Here is a 12,144-nt window from a genome sequence, read left to right on the forward strand (position 1 = left end):
GCCTCCTCACCCCTTTACAGTGGTGTTAACAGAGGGTTGGTGCCTATTCATCTGAATTTGTCCACACATATGTATATTTATGCATATGTTAGTCTATTAGTATTGTCACTTTAAAATTTGTTTTTAAAGTTAAGTGTGGGGCTATACTACATGTGCTATTTTTTGCATTTTGCTTTCCCACTGCTTAGCAATGTCGTGGAGCACGAGTTCAGAGAGTTCAAATTCACTCTGTTTAGTGGCTGTAGGATATTCCCTTGTGTCTATTTACCATTTAACCAGTCTTTTAATGGTGGATAGTTTTGGTATCTCCAGTCTTTTGCTAGGTGAACATAATCTCTTTGTACTTTGTAGAAGTGTTTCTGCAAGTTTCTGTCTTAGAATTGGAAATTGTTGGGGCAGTTGCATTTTAATAAGTATTGTCAAATTGTCCCTTCACGCCAAAAGGTCATACTGGTTGTCTGTTTTATAAAAATAATTTTTTTTTTTTGAGATGGGGTCTCACTCTGTTGCCCAGCCTGGAGTGCAGTGGCAAGATCTCGGTTCACTGCAACTTCTGCCTCCCAGGTTCAAGTGATTCTCCTGCCTCAGCCTCCCTAGTAGCTGAGATTACAGGCGTGTGCCACCATGCCCTGCGCATTTTTGTATTTTTAGTAGAGACAGGGTTTCGGCATGTTGGCCAGGCTGGCTTTGAACTCCTGACCTCAGGTGATCCACCCATCTCGGTTTCCCAGATTGCTGGGATTACAGGTGTGAGCCACTGTGCCCAACCTAAAAATATTATTTTAAGTGAGTTACCACTGAGGAAAAGTAAAGCTTTGTCTAAAATCTCAGGGCTTCATTTATCTTATGACTTTCTGTGCCTGACACCATCATACACACCTGGGCTTATAAACTTGAATTTGAAAAGTCCAGCTTCAAGATCAGTCAGCTTTCACTCATCATATATTTATTGTCTATCTGCTGTGAGCCAGACCTCCAGTTCTGTGGTGGTAACACAAGGAAATCTTTCTCCAAACTCTAACATGAATCTCTTTATGGCCATGATTTTACTGATCCCCAGCCATGCCTTGGGCAGGTAAGGAAAGAATACTAGGTGAAACGGTGGGGAGAATTATGTCTGGCAGTATGGAATTGGGCAAAAATGAATTTGACGCAGGTTTCCCACAGAACAATCGTGAGACTGTTATGGAATAAGCCTTTTTTCTTTGCAGTCAGAGTCCTGGTTTTACACCACCCGGATTGTCTCATTAGGATATCTTTTTTTCAGGACATCTGTGGTCACTTGTGTGAATGTGACACTGCAGGGGGTCAAGTGGAGGGCTCAATGAAGAGAGAAGTTAAAGTTCCCCACAGCTCTGGGATGGGACAATTTGCTGTTGATTATGTGGTTAACTGCTGGTGATCCCGGACTTGATCCCCAACTTGGGGAGAGTTGGTCACAGTCCCCACCTTTGCAATTTTCATCTTATCCATGCACCACCTTTATTATTATTATTATTACTATTATTACTTTAAACAGACTAATTTCTTTATTTAACCTTCTCCTAAGTGTGAGTTTAAAATACTTATTCCATTTTCCTTCAGTGCATATTAAAATAAATACCTAACTACCACAATAAAAAAGTGTGTGTCACCTAAAATCTGGCAAGGTATGTCCTATACTTTGGGCAACACCATGCTCTATCTAATTGCTCTACACCCACTTTCTTGCCAGGGTATTAAGGGATGAGTACATGTACAAGAGGGGACAGGGATAGGAGATGGGAAGTGAGGCATCTCTGACCCAGAGTTCTGGGTGTGCTTAAAAAAAAAGAATCTCATAGCAGAGATCCTGTGGTGGTATCCAACTATGGTTTTATTTTGCATTTCCCTGATGACTAATAACATTGAATACTTTTTAATGTGTTTGTTGGCTATCTGTAGATCTTCTTTTGTGAAGCAGCTTTCAAATATTTTGCCTATTTTTTATTAGATTTAAAAAAATTATTTCGTTACTGAGTTATAGGAGTTCTTTAACCTGCTTATCAGTCCTTTGTCAGATATATGTGTTGTCAATACCTTCTGACAATTTATGGCTTACCTATTTGTTTTCTTAATGGTGTCTTTTGATAAGCAAAAGTTTTGATGAAGTCTAATTTATCATTTTTTTCTGTTATAGTTACTGCTTTCTATGTTCTAAGTAACCTTTTCTTAACACTAAGTTATGAAGACATTCTACTCTGTTTCCTTCTAAAAGCTTTATGGCATTAGCGTTTGCATTTAGTCCTGTAATCTATCTTGAATTAATTTTTGTATGTGGTGTGAGATGGGGGTCAAAGTAGATTTTCTTCCATATGGCTATTCATTTATTCCAGTTCATCATTTCTTGAAAAGTTTTTTGGATTGTTTTGTTGCCTTTGTGAAAAATCACATAACCATTTAAGTGTAGGTCTATTTCTGGACTCTATTGTACTTTGATTTGTTTGTCTGTCTTCATACCAGCATCACACTGTCTTTATAAAGTAAGTTTTGTAGCTTTATATAAAGTAAGTTTTGAAGTCAAGTAGTGTAAGTCCTCCAACTTTGTTCTTTTCCAATATTGCTTTGGATATTCTTGGTCCTTTGTAGTTCCATATAAATTTTAGAAGCAGCTTTTCAATTTTTACAAAAAAAATAAATCCTGGGATTATGATTGGGGTTACATTGAATCTATACTATAGCTCAATTGAGGGAAAACTGACTCTTAACAATATTGAGTTTTCCAATCTGTGAACTTAGCACATGTCTTCACTTATGTATTTTTAAGTTTTTAGTGCAGAGGTCTTATACATATTTTGTTAAATTTATTTCTAAATATTTTATGTATTTTGATGCTATCATAAATGATATTTTTAATTTGTGCTAATATATTAACATAATTAGTTTATGTATATTCATCTTGTATCTTGCAACCTTGCTAAACCTTGTTAGTCCTAGTGGTTGTTTTATAGATTCCTTAGGATTTCCTACATAAATAATCATGTCACCTATGAATAAAGATAGTTTTACTTCTTTCTTTCTACTCTTTATACCTTTTTCTAACCTTTATGTTCTTTTTTCTTGGCTTATTTCACTGGCTACAACTTCCAGTAAAATGTTGAGTAGAAGTGATGAGAGTGGACATCCTTGCTTCGTTCTGATCATGGTGACAAATCATTTCATATTTCTCTAGTAAGTATGGTGTTAGCTGTGGGTTTTTCCATACACATCCTTTACTGTATTGAGGAAATTCCTCCTGTTCCTAGTGTGGTGAATGTTTTATCAGGAGTGGTTGTTAAATTTATCAAGTGCTTTTTCTGCATCCACTGAAATAATTTTATAGTTTTTCTTCTTCATTCCATTAGTGTAGGGAATTATACTGACTGAGTTTTTTTAATATTAAACATAAAAAGCTATAAATTTCCCTCTAAACATTGCCTTATCCTCAGGCAGTATATTTTTTAACATGGTTTTAACATGTTCATGTAGATTTTTATTTTCCTGGAGTGGATTATTTGGCCTATGGATCAACCAGTTGGTAGAATCCAGATTGTAGGTAGTATTAATGAATGGTTACACCCAAATGTTGGAAATTTGAGACAATTTGTGAAACAGCAGGAAAGGCAAAGTCTTTGTTTCATCGATGACTTCCTAATGGAATTTGTTGATGGAAGCGATTTGATTTTTAGCCATTTAGTGATGCTTATATTATGGCAAAGTCCAAGCCATTCACATTTCCCTTCAGGTATGTTCTAATTCATAATCTTAAATCATGATAGGCTATTTCCTTAAAGTGATGTTGTTGTTTTCACCTGGGCAGTGGGAGGTGATGAGTGTTGGCGATGGCATAGTAAGGGGATGGACACAAGTCCAGGAATAAGGAAGGCAAATGTCAGCCAGCACTATCAGCTGCATTCCTTGTGTGCGGGCACTGACCTGGATCCCCTGCATGTGTTAGGTGTGAGTTGAGCACTGAGGAGATGGAGGTCTGTAGGAAGTACATCATCTGCTGCAGGTGACGTGAGTAGGGGCAGAAACGAGGCTGGAGCCAGGTCTCCTAGCCCTCAAAGCTGGTGGACTTTTCCCAGGCAGTATCTACGTTTTTATATCATGCAACATGAAGATATCTACATTTTGGAGTGAGTGTGAGCTTTGAGGATAAAGTTGTTACAGAAGTTTCCAGGATAATCTATTAATTGATACTACCTATCTTATTGATTTAATAATTGAGTCACTGTTATACTTGGCCAGTTGAATATCAAGCTTGGCACTCCATTAGATAGGAAACCTGGTTTTGGAATACATCAATTATCCCAGCAGGAATTATTGATGTAATCCCAGATTAGCAGGATTACCATGTTCCTTAGCAGAAAACATGGTTACCAAATGCAAATGAAACACTAGAGTTATTTGTAGGAGTGTTGTATTAGAGAGATAGTTGTCTAAGTGGGCTGCAAAGCAGCTCTGTGAAGTGAGTCCTATTTTCTCAGTGACTTCTATATTCTAAGATTAAGTGATATATTCCCAAGGAACAAGACCTTTGTAAACAGTGGTTAACTTTTATAAGCAAGGAATATAGAAGATTCTGGACAGTGTCATGGAATAAAAATATTAAGAGCACAGATTCTAGCACCATACTACTTGAATCCTGGCTCTATCACTTGCTTGTTTTGGGATCTTGAGCTGGTGACTTACCCACCTTTTACCTCAGCTTCTTATCTGTAAAATAAGGATAATAATATTGTATGTACTTATGACAGTCATTGTAAGGATTAATGAATTAGTATGCAAAGTACTTAACACAAAGCCTGTTGCGTAGTCAACTCTCAATAAATATTAACTGTTATTATTGCTATGGTTACTAATATTTGTATTGCTTTAATTATGACATTAATTTTTGGCAGAATTTCCTCGCTTGTTTTAGCTTGCTATAAGATTGGGTGTTTCCCTACCTCTCCTTGTGTCTGAGGTAGGTAGGGTTCTTTCAGAGTTTTGCTATTTGTCACAGTGTCTAACTACTCTGTGTTCAGGTGGTCTCCCTAGAGTTGCTCTTAAGAATCAATATCTCTTGTTAACAAATACACTGCTCCCAGCCACTTCTTCCCTGGGAGCATCTCCACATTCAAAGCCAGGTTGCACAGCGCCAGGACAGCAACAGGATGTGTGTTGGCTCCCTCCTGGAGTGCCACCTTCCCCAGAGCATGGTAAGTGTGCTGAGCAGTCAGTGCGTCAGTGAGACCCTCCTGAGCTCAGTGAGACCCTCCCAAGTTGGTGCTTCACTGAGACCCACCCAGCCATTTTTGCTTGATCAAGTGACAGAATGGATCAAAACTTAATTATAAAAGATGTATTTACCTGGATGATAATGCAAAAGAAAGGAGCCCTTGGTCCGGCACGGTGGCTCTCACCTGTAATCCCAGCACTTTGGGAGGCCGAGGCAGGCAGATCACCTGAGGTTGGGAGTCGGGACTAACCTGACTGACATGGAGAAACCCCATCTCTACTAAAAAAATACAAAACGAGCTAGGCGTGATGGTGCATGACTGCAATCCCAGCTACTTGGGAGGCTGAGGCAGGAAAATCGCTTGAACCCAGTGGGCGGAGGTTGCAGTGAGCCGAGATCGCGCCATTGTGCTCCAGCCTGGGCAACAAGAGCGAAACTCCATCTCAAAAAAAAAATAAAAAAAAAATAGAAAGAAAGGAGCCCAGTTGTTACACTTCCCCTTTAAGTACTTTTGTCTGCTACACGACAGGCTTCCCTAGAAGAGTTGTTCAGCATGAAGTTGTAAAGTTGTAGGTTATAAGGCAGATTTGATTCACTGTTTCCTAATTCTGTGTGACTTGATATAAGGTTGGTGCTCAAAAAGTTAAAGGAATTTTAACTAGTAGAAGGAACTAGTTAAAATTAATTAAAATGAGGGATAGGTACCCTTCCTTCATTCAGTTATCCCCTTGTTTAATTATTTATTGATTTGTTCATTTGTGTGCTTACTCATCTGGTCACCTGAACATTATTGGACCCCTCCTCTGGGCCAGGTAGGCCCTGTGTGGAGCTCAGGGACTCAGATGTATCTGGGAAGATCCCTACCCAGTCTACTGGGGAGACAAACACAGAAGCCCCCTTTTCAGTGCCTCTGAGCAGTGCAGAGATGGAGGGAGGGAAAGAGGGTGCCAAGCTGAGCCTAGTGGGGGGAAGAGCAAGGCTGGACTCCTGCTGTGGGGGTGCCCTTGAGGAAGAGTCCCAGGGCTTTGAGGGTGAGGGTGTGTTCCCTCCTACAATTAATGCCATCACAGTGAAATCTGCCTAATAATAGGATCTCCAGACCCCAGCAAATGGTCTGCTGATCTCAGGCAATGTTTGTCTATAAGAATCCTCGCCCTGTGTAAACCCTTTATTAGACCATTAAGTTGCCGTCAGCCTCTCCCACATTTACTAATGCCTGAGCAGGCTGAGCATAGGCTTCCATTTTTATGAAAACTCTTGCTTTTCCAGAGGCTTATTCTTTGACCTAATTTATCTTGAATCCTCATCCCACAGATCTGGCTTGCTTTGTGTGACTGGGATAGTTGTCTGAAAGGGAGGGCTTTCCTGGAGCTGAGAGATGGGCTAGATAACTTCAGGAGGCCCTGGCCTGCTAAGGAATTCTTTAGTGCATTACAATCATATGCCTTTAAAAAACTCTTCTTGTGAAGAATTATTGACAGTACAGCATTTTGGGAGTGGGGTGTCCCAAGTGTAGCAACCCATTTGGAACATGTCTGTGTCCTCCTTTTTCAAGTTAAAATAATGACTCTTTAAGTATTTTACAATGCAATGTAATGTTGATTTCAGAATCTCTGCTAAGATGTAGGGGATAAATGCAGTCCACAATTCCTGCTGGTATTTAATTTTATATCCTATGTTCTCGTAAGGGAAGAACACGGAACTGTGAATGATGGTGGGTGTGTGGAGCGGGATTGTGTGAGGCACAATCTGGAACACCTTTCTGGGAAGAGAGTGTCCGGAGAGCTTAGATCCGTCGGCCCTGAGCAAAATCTGGTAATATTTATAAACAATCTGTGTTAGAATTCTCCTAGGCCTGCAGGAGGAGGCAGGAGCTCCTCTTTGTGCTTGGCTTGTGTGGAGGCATTTGACCAATCATTAACCTCCCAAAATTACCCTTGTTTTTATCAGGCACATTTTGAACTTGAATCTAGGCATTAAAGGAAAGGGTATTGGGAAGGGTTCCATCTCTGCTGTGGGATTAACTTGGCTTAGAGCAAGCCAGTCACTTCTGTCTGTGTGAGCACAGAACACAAATCTGTTTTGAAAACTGAACCTATCTGAAGGAAAGATGATGAGAAGAGGACATATAAACAGCTGTATAAAACATGGCTGCTGGCAGTAGTTTCCTTAGTGGCCATGGATCTGTGTGAAGAGGTGAAAACCTTTGGATATGAGAGAAAGAGGGTAGATATAATAATCACCTTTATGATTTGCTTATTAACGTTGGTTGCTCAACATACTATTTCGATCCTCATAGTGACCTGTAAGGTGGCTGGGTTCCTCTCTGTCTAACAGATGAGGACACTGAGACACAGACAGTGCGGAGCTGGGTTGAGGACTTCACTTTACTTCTGCTGCTCTGCCGACTTCTCATGGCTGGCCCAGAGACGGAATAAGCCTAGGTGTAGAAGGGAGCAGCTGGAGTTGTAGGAAGAGCAGTGAGTGGACAGCCAGGAGTCTGCACCAAAGACAGGCTCAGCTCTCCAGACCCAGACTGGCCCATGCAGCACTTCTGCCTGCAGCTGAGGGGGCCCCTTAAGAGCCCTAGTTCAAGAAAATTGCATCTTTGGATATCAAAGTGAAGAAGATTACTTCTATTGCTATAATTAAGGGCTTCTTGCTTAAATCTGAACTGTCTAATCTAGCTCAATTTGAGTAAGAGTCTTATAAAACAGTATTTAAAGATGCCCCTCTCTCTCCCTCTATTTCCCTTCTTCCATCTCTCTCTTCCTCCCTCCATCTCTCTTTCCCTCCCCTGTCCCTCCATTTTCTTCCCTCCATCTCCCTCACTCCTTGCTTTCAATTGTCTGGCTTCAGTTTCCCTTGGTTCTGTGAGAGTAGGTCTCTGGAGTGTGTTGCCTGTCTTGTGGCTCCCCTAGGAGGTTATGTTAACTGTGAACTATGAAGGGGAGCCACCTTGTTTGTTTTTTAACACCCACTCAATTATAAATTGAGGGAGGCTTGGACTCTTGGGACGCTAAGGTGAGGATCCAATTTTGAGATCTGCAAAATTGGGTCAAAATCTCATGGCATCTTTAAGCCTTTCCCCCTCCCACAGACACATTGCATACACACACACACACCTCACATGCGCGTGCGCGCGCGCGCACTTAAGCAAGATAAGGATAACGTAAACTAGACCTTTCTTTTGACTTAATGTTTTTGTTCCATGTTGGCATTCAAAGCAGGAACACAGGGTGCTATCTGACAAAGCTTTTCTTCTTTGCTGTTCAGAATTTCCATTTGGAGTTTACTAAGCCAGGACTGATAATGGGTAGACAGCTCAGTAAAATTCTAGATGAGAAGATCTCTGTTAATAATCATGGACCCCTGGGTATTTCTGAAAGGTGCTAAAGAGAGTTTCGACATTCATCTGGTTGCCGAATGAACTTCTAGTCTGACTTCAGGGCTTATTGTCTGTGGCACCCCCAGATTTCAGTTCTGACGGGGTGCTAGGCTGTTGGTAGCATCAGAATCACCTGGGAAGGTTGCCTACCTGCCTGTTTCTTTTTTTCCTTTGGTAAATGACAGATTTCTTGTCCCCACTCTTGGTATATTTTCTGTCCCAGGAGTCTGGATCAGTACTGCTATGGAAACTACAGGAAGTTGGATTTTGGCTCAATCCAAATAAGGAAGTGATTTAAAATGGAGCAGCCCACATAGTGTGGGGCTGCCTCAAGTTTCCAGCACAGGCTGGTCTCTGCCTCTAAGTGGTGGATGGTTGGATGGGAAGCCTCTTTGGTCTTGTTAGCACACTAAGAGTTTTTTTGTTGCAAATTTCACTCTAATAGACACCAAAGTTATTTGACCTCTATTGACCTGCTTCTTTTTTTCTCTTCTGTCCATGATGTCATAGATATTGGATGATGACTGTAAGTTAGGCTCAGGAAAAATGACCAAATTGTTCTGCTTTTTTGGGGCTCATAGTGTACAGGGAGAGACTTGAAACTGTAGACAAACTCTATCTAGTGAGTGCTAGAGGGTTGAACATTCTTCAGCCTAAAGAATGTTCAGGTATAGTGTTAGTGCGCAAGGCAGTCTGTTGCCAGAATTGACCTTGAAGATTGCTTGGGAAGCAGCTGTGTTGAAGATAAATGCCTTGCTCCTCAGTGAGCTCCACATGGGGCCAGTGTTTCCTCTGGCATTGAGTGGATTGCTGTGTCTGAGGTGGGGCCTAGCTGAAGCAGTTGGTTGATGTTTAGGAGCTATGTTGTATGAAAAAGCTCTATCTTTCAGATGTTAGAGTCACAGCTCACCCAGTGAGATGGTCACATTGGGAGGGGCCTGTGAGAACTGCGACAATTCAGGAGTCACTTGGCACATCGGCTTATTAAATGGAGTTGTGGGCAAAAGCTCCTGCACTACTTCTCACTGAATGCTCACCTTTGAATTCCCGTGAATTAAACCATATGTTGTGAATTCACAAAGTCTTATAAGAGCATAGATGAGAGAGAACAACTGATTCAATGTGGGGAGGCAGGAAAGACTTCTCAAAGAAATGACATTTGAGTGAGTTCTTGAAGGATAAGTTCAGAGTAGACTTTGATCAGATCGGGGGAAAGGGGAACATTCTAGGCCAGCGTTTCCCAAAGCATCCTTTGTAGAGTATGTGTTACATGGCGTGTTAATGTGGGGAAAGGAAAGAACCTGTTAGTTGAGAGATGCTAGTTAAACTTAGTTCAGCAATTGCTCCCACCCCTTAAAGAACTTCTCAGAGCCTTTCATCTTTAATACACTTTGGTGTACTGTGAATCTTAAAGAGTGAGATACAGCGTTTGTACTAGGTCAGACTTTTCTTGGAGACCTAGTTTAGGCAAGGTAGACAGCACCTGCAGAGGCATGAAGCTTTAAAAGACCATGGCTAATTCAGGAAATGGTGGGTTTGTGTGTCTGAGTAGAGGCGGAGTGTAGGAGGGGAAGACAGTGAAGAGATGTGGGGAACTTGGAAGGTATGGACTAGCTTCTGGAAGAACTCCTTTGGGTGCTAGGTAAGGCTAGGGGCCAGTATTACTCAAACTACAGTCATTTTAGAACCATCTTCACGTCTCTCTTACAGGCTCAATGCCATATATATTCTGATTTAATGTATTTTTTAATCCAATTTTTAAATTGTAGATAATCATAAGGGAATTTTGCATCACTAAGGCAAGTGGAAAACCAATAGCCTTTCCGAAGGTAGAATAAACACACATATGTACACAAGTACACATATAGATACACACGCACACTGAAAACCAAATAGTTGTCAAATTCTAGCTACAAGTTATGAACTTGAGCTGTGATTCGCTTTTGTTATAAAGGGAGAGTTGGGAATTTTGGAGAGGTAATAAGTAGATTATGCTCCCAATTGAGACTTGCTCATCGTTCAAAGAGATGGACAGATAACCAAAATGTTAATAATTTTCTTACAATATAATGCCAGATCTGTGTGCCATCAAAAACATCTCCCACTTTGGGAAACTTTGCTCTGGGCAGTGAGGCTGAAGGCTTGTAAACAGGAGCACCTTTCTTTGCTTTAGAAAGCCAGTTTGTGTACTTTTATGGATGATGGTGGTTCGGAATGGGTAAGACTGAAGGCAGGAAATCCATCGTTTAAGAAAAAAAGAAGCCCAGGGGAAAAATGCAGAGGTCTGGGATTTAGGGGAATGGCCATAGAATGGCAGGAGAGACTATTTGATTATTTAGTAGAGAGAATGCCAGGACTGGGGGACAAACAGAGAAGGGGGTCCCAAAAATGACTTGGCTTGGTCTCCTGGAGAGATCATAGTGGCTCCAACTGAGGTTGGTAGTTGGCAGAGAGGCAGGTTGAGTAGTTGGCAGAGAGGCACGCTGACTGAGGCTTCTGCAGGAAGTCAGTGTGGAGGTGTCCATGGGAGCAGGGGAATATGTGTTTGTAACTCCACATCTCTGGTGGGTGGAAAGAGAACTGAGTTTAGAGCCAGGTAAATCTGTGCATGACCCATGGCTTCACCCCCCACATCTAGGATCTTGGTTTCCTTTTTGGACGGTGAAAAATTGTAAACCCCAGCCTTACGGATGATTGGGAAGGTTACTAGTAGGTAGAGTGCCTGGGATAGCTGTGGCACAGAGCAAAGCCCAGAATCAGCAATGTTTATTTTAAGTTCCTTCTAGCTTTCCAGTTACATCCCTGAATTTTTTGGAGAAAGCTAGCCTCAGATTCAGCCGATTCCTATGGATTTCCCCTGGAGTGAAAGAAGCCTTGATTCACACATGTCATGACATTGGGCATTCTTGTGTTCGGTGGGAATTTTGGTATAGAAAGTGCTGATTGCTGACCTTTTGTCTTCTGCAGAAGAGCTCCTGCTGTCAGGGTTCAGAGGCTTAGGCATCAGGCCAGCTGGGCATCACTGACATTCTTTCCTGCCCATTTCTGTCTGCTTTCTAGGCAGCAGAAATCAAAGTGTCCTGCCAATCTGTTAGACTGACTTCGCCAACTGCCAAATGGCCTTGAAAGGAGTAGTGGGAAAGCCAGAGCTTGGTGGTCAGACATCCTCTGTCACTTATTAGCTGTTTAAGCCTATACAGTGGCACGTCCTTAAGTCTCTATGTTATCATTTGCAAAGCAGGGTTAATAATATCCATTTTGCAGAGTGATTGGGAGGACTAGAGATCATAAAGAGTTGCCTTAGCCCAAGGTATACTATATGCTTAAAATATGGGTGCTATTGCCCTTAGTTGTTGTGTGTTAACCTCCTCTCACCTCTACAGAAATGTAGGAAGGCTATTATTATTATTTTATTTATTTTAGAGACAGGGCCTTGCTCTGTTGTCCAGGCTGGAACGCAGTGGCATGATCACAGCTCCTTGAAGCCTCAAAGTCCTGGGTTCAAGGGATCCTCCCAACTCAGCCTCTTGAGTGG

The 12,144-nt window shown here is 41.5% G+C and overlaps 1 protein-coding gene across 2 annotated transcripts in view; it reads left to right on the top strand.

Moving 5' to 3' along the window:
• EEFSEC (eukaryotic elongation factor, selenocysteine-tRNA specific) overlaps positions 1-12,144 on the top strand; it is a 256,233-nt gene that overhangs the window by 46,410 nt on the left and 197,679 nt on the right. The window lies entirely within an intron of this gene.

This window comes from Piliocolobus tephrosceles, chromosome 2 (genome assembly GCF_002776525.5).
Source record: "Piliocolobus tephrosceles isolate RC106 chromosome 2, ASM277652v3, whole genome shotgun sequence".
In the NCBI taxonomy this organism is placed as follows: Eukaryota; Metazoa; Chordata; class Mammalia; order Primates; family Cercopithecidae; genus Piliocolobus; species Piliocolobus tephrosceles.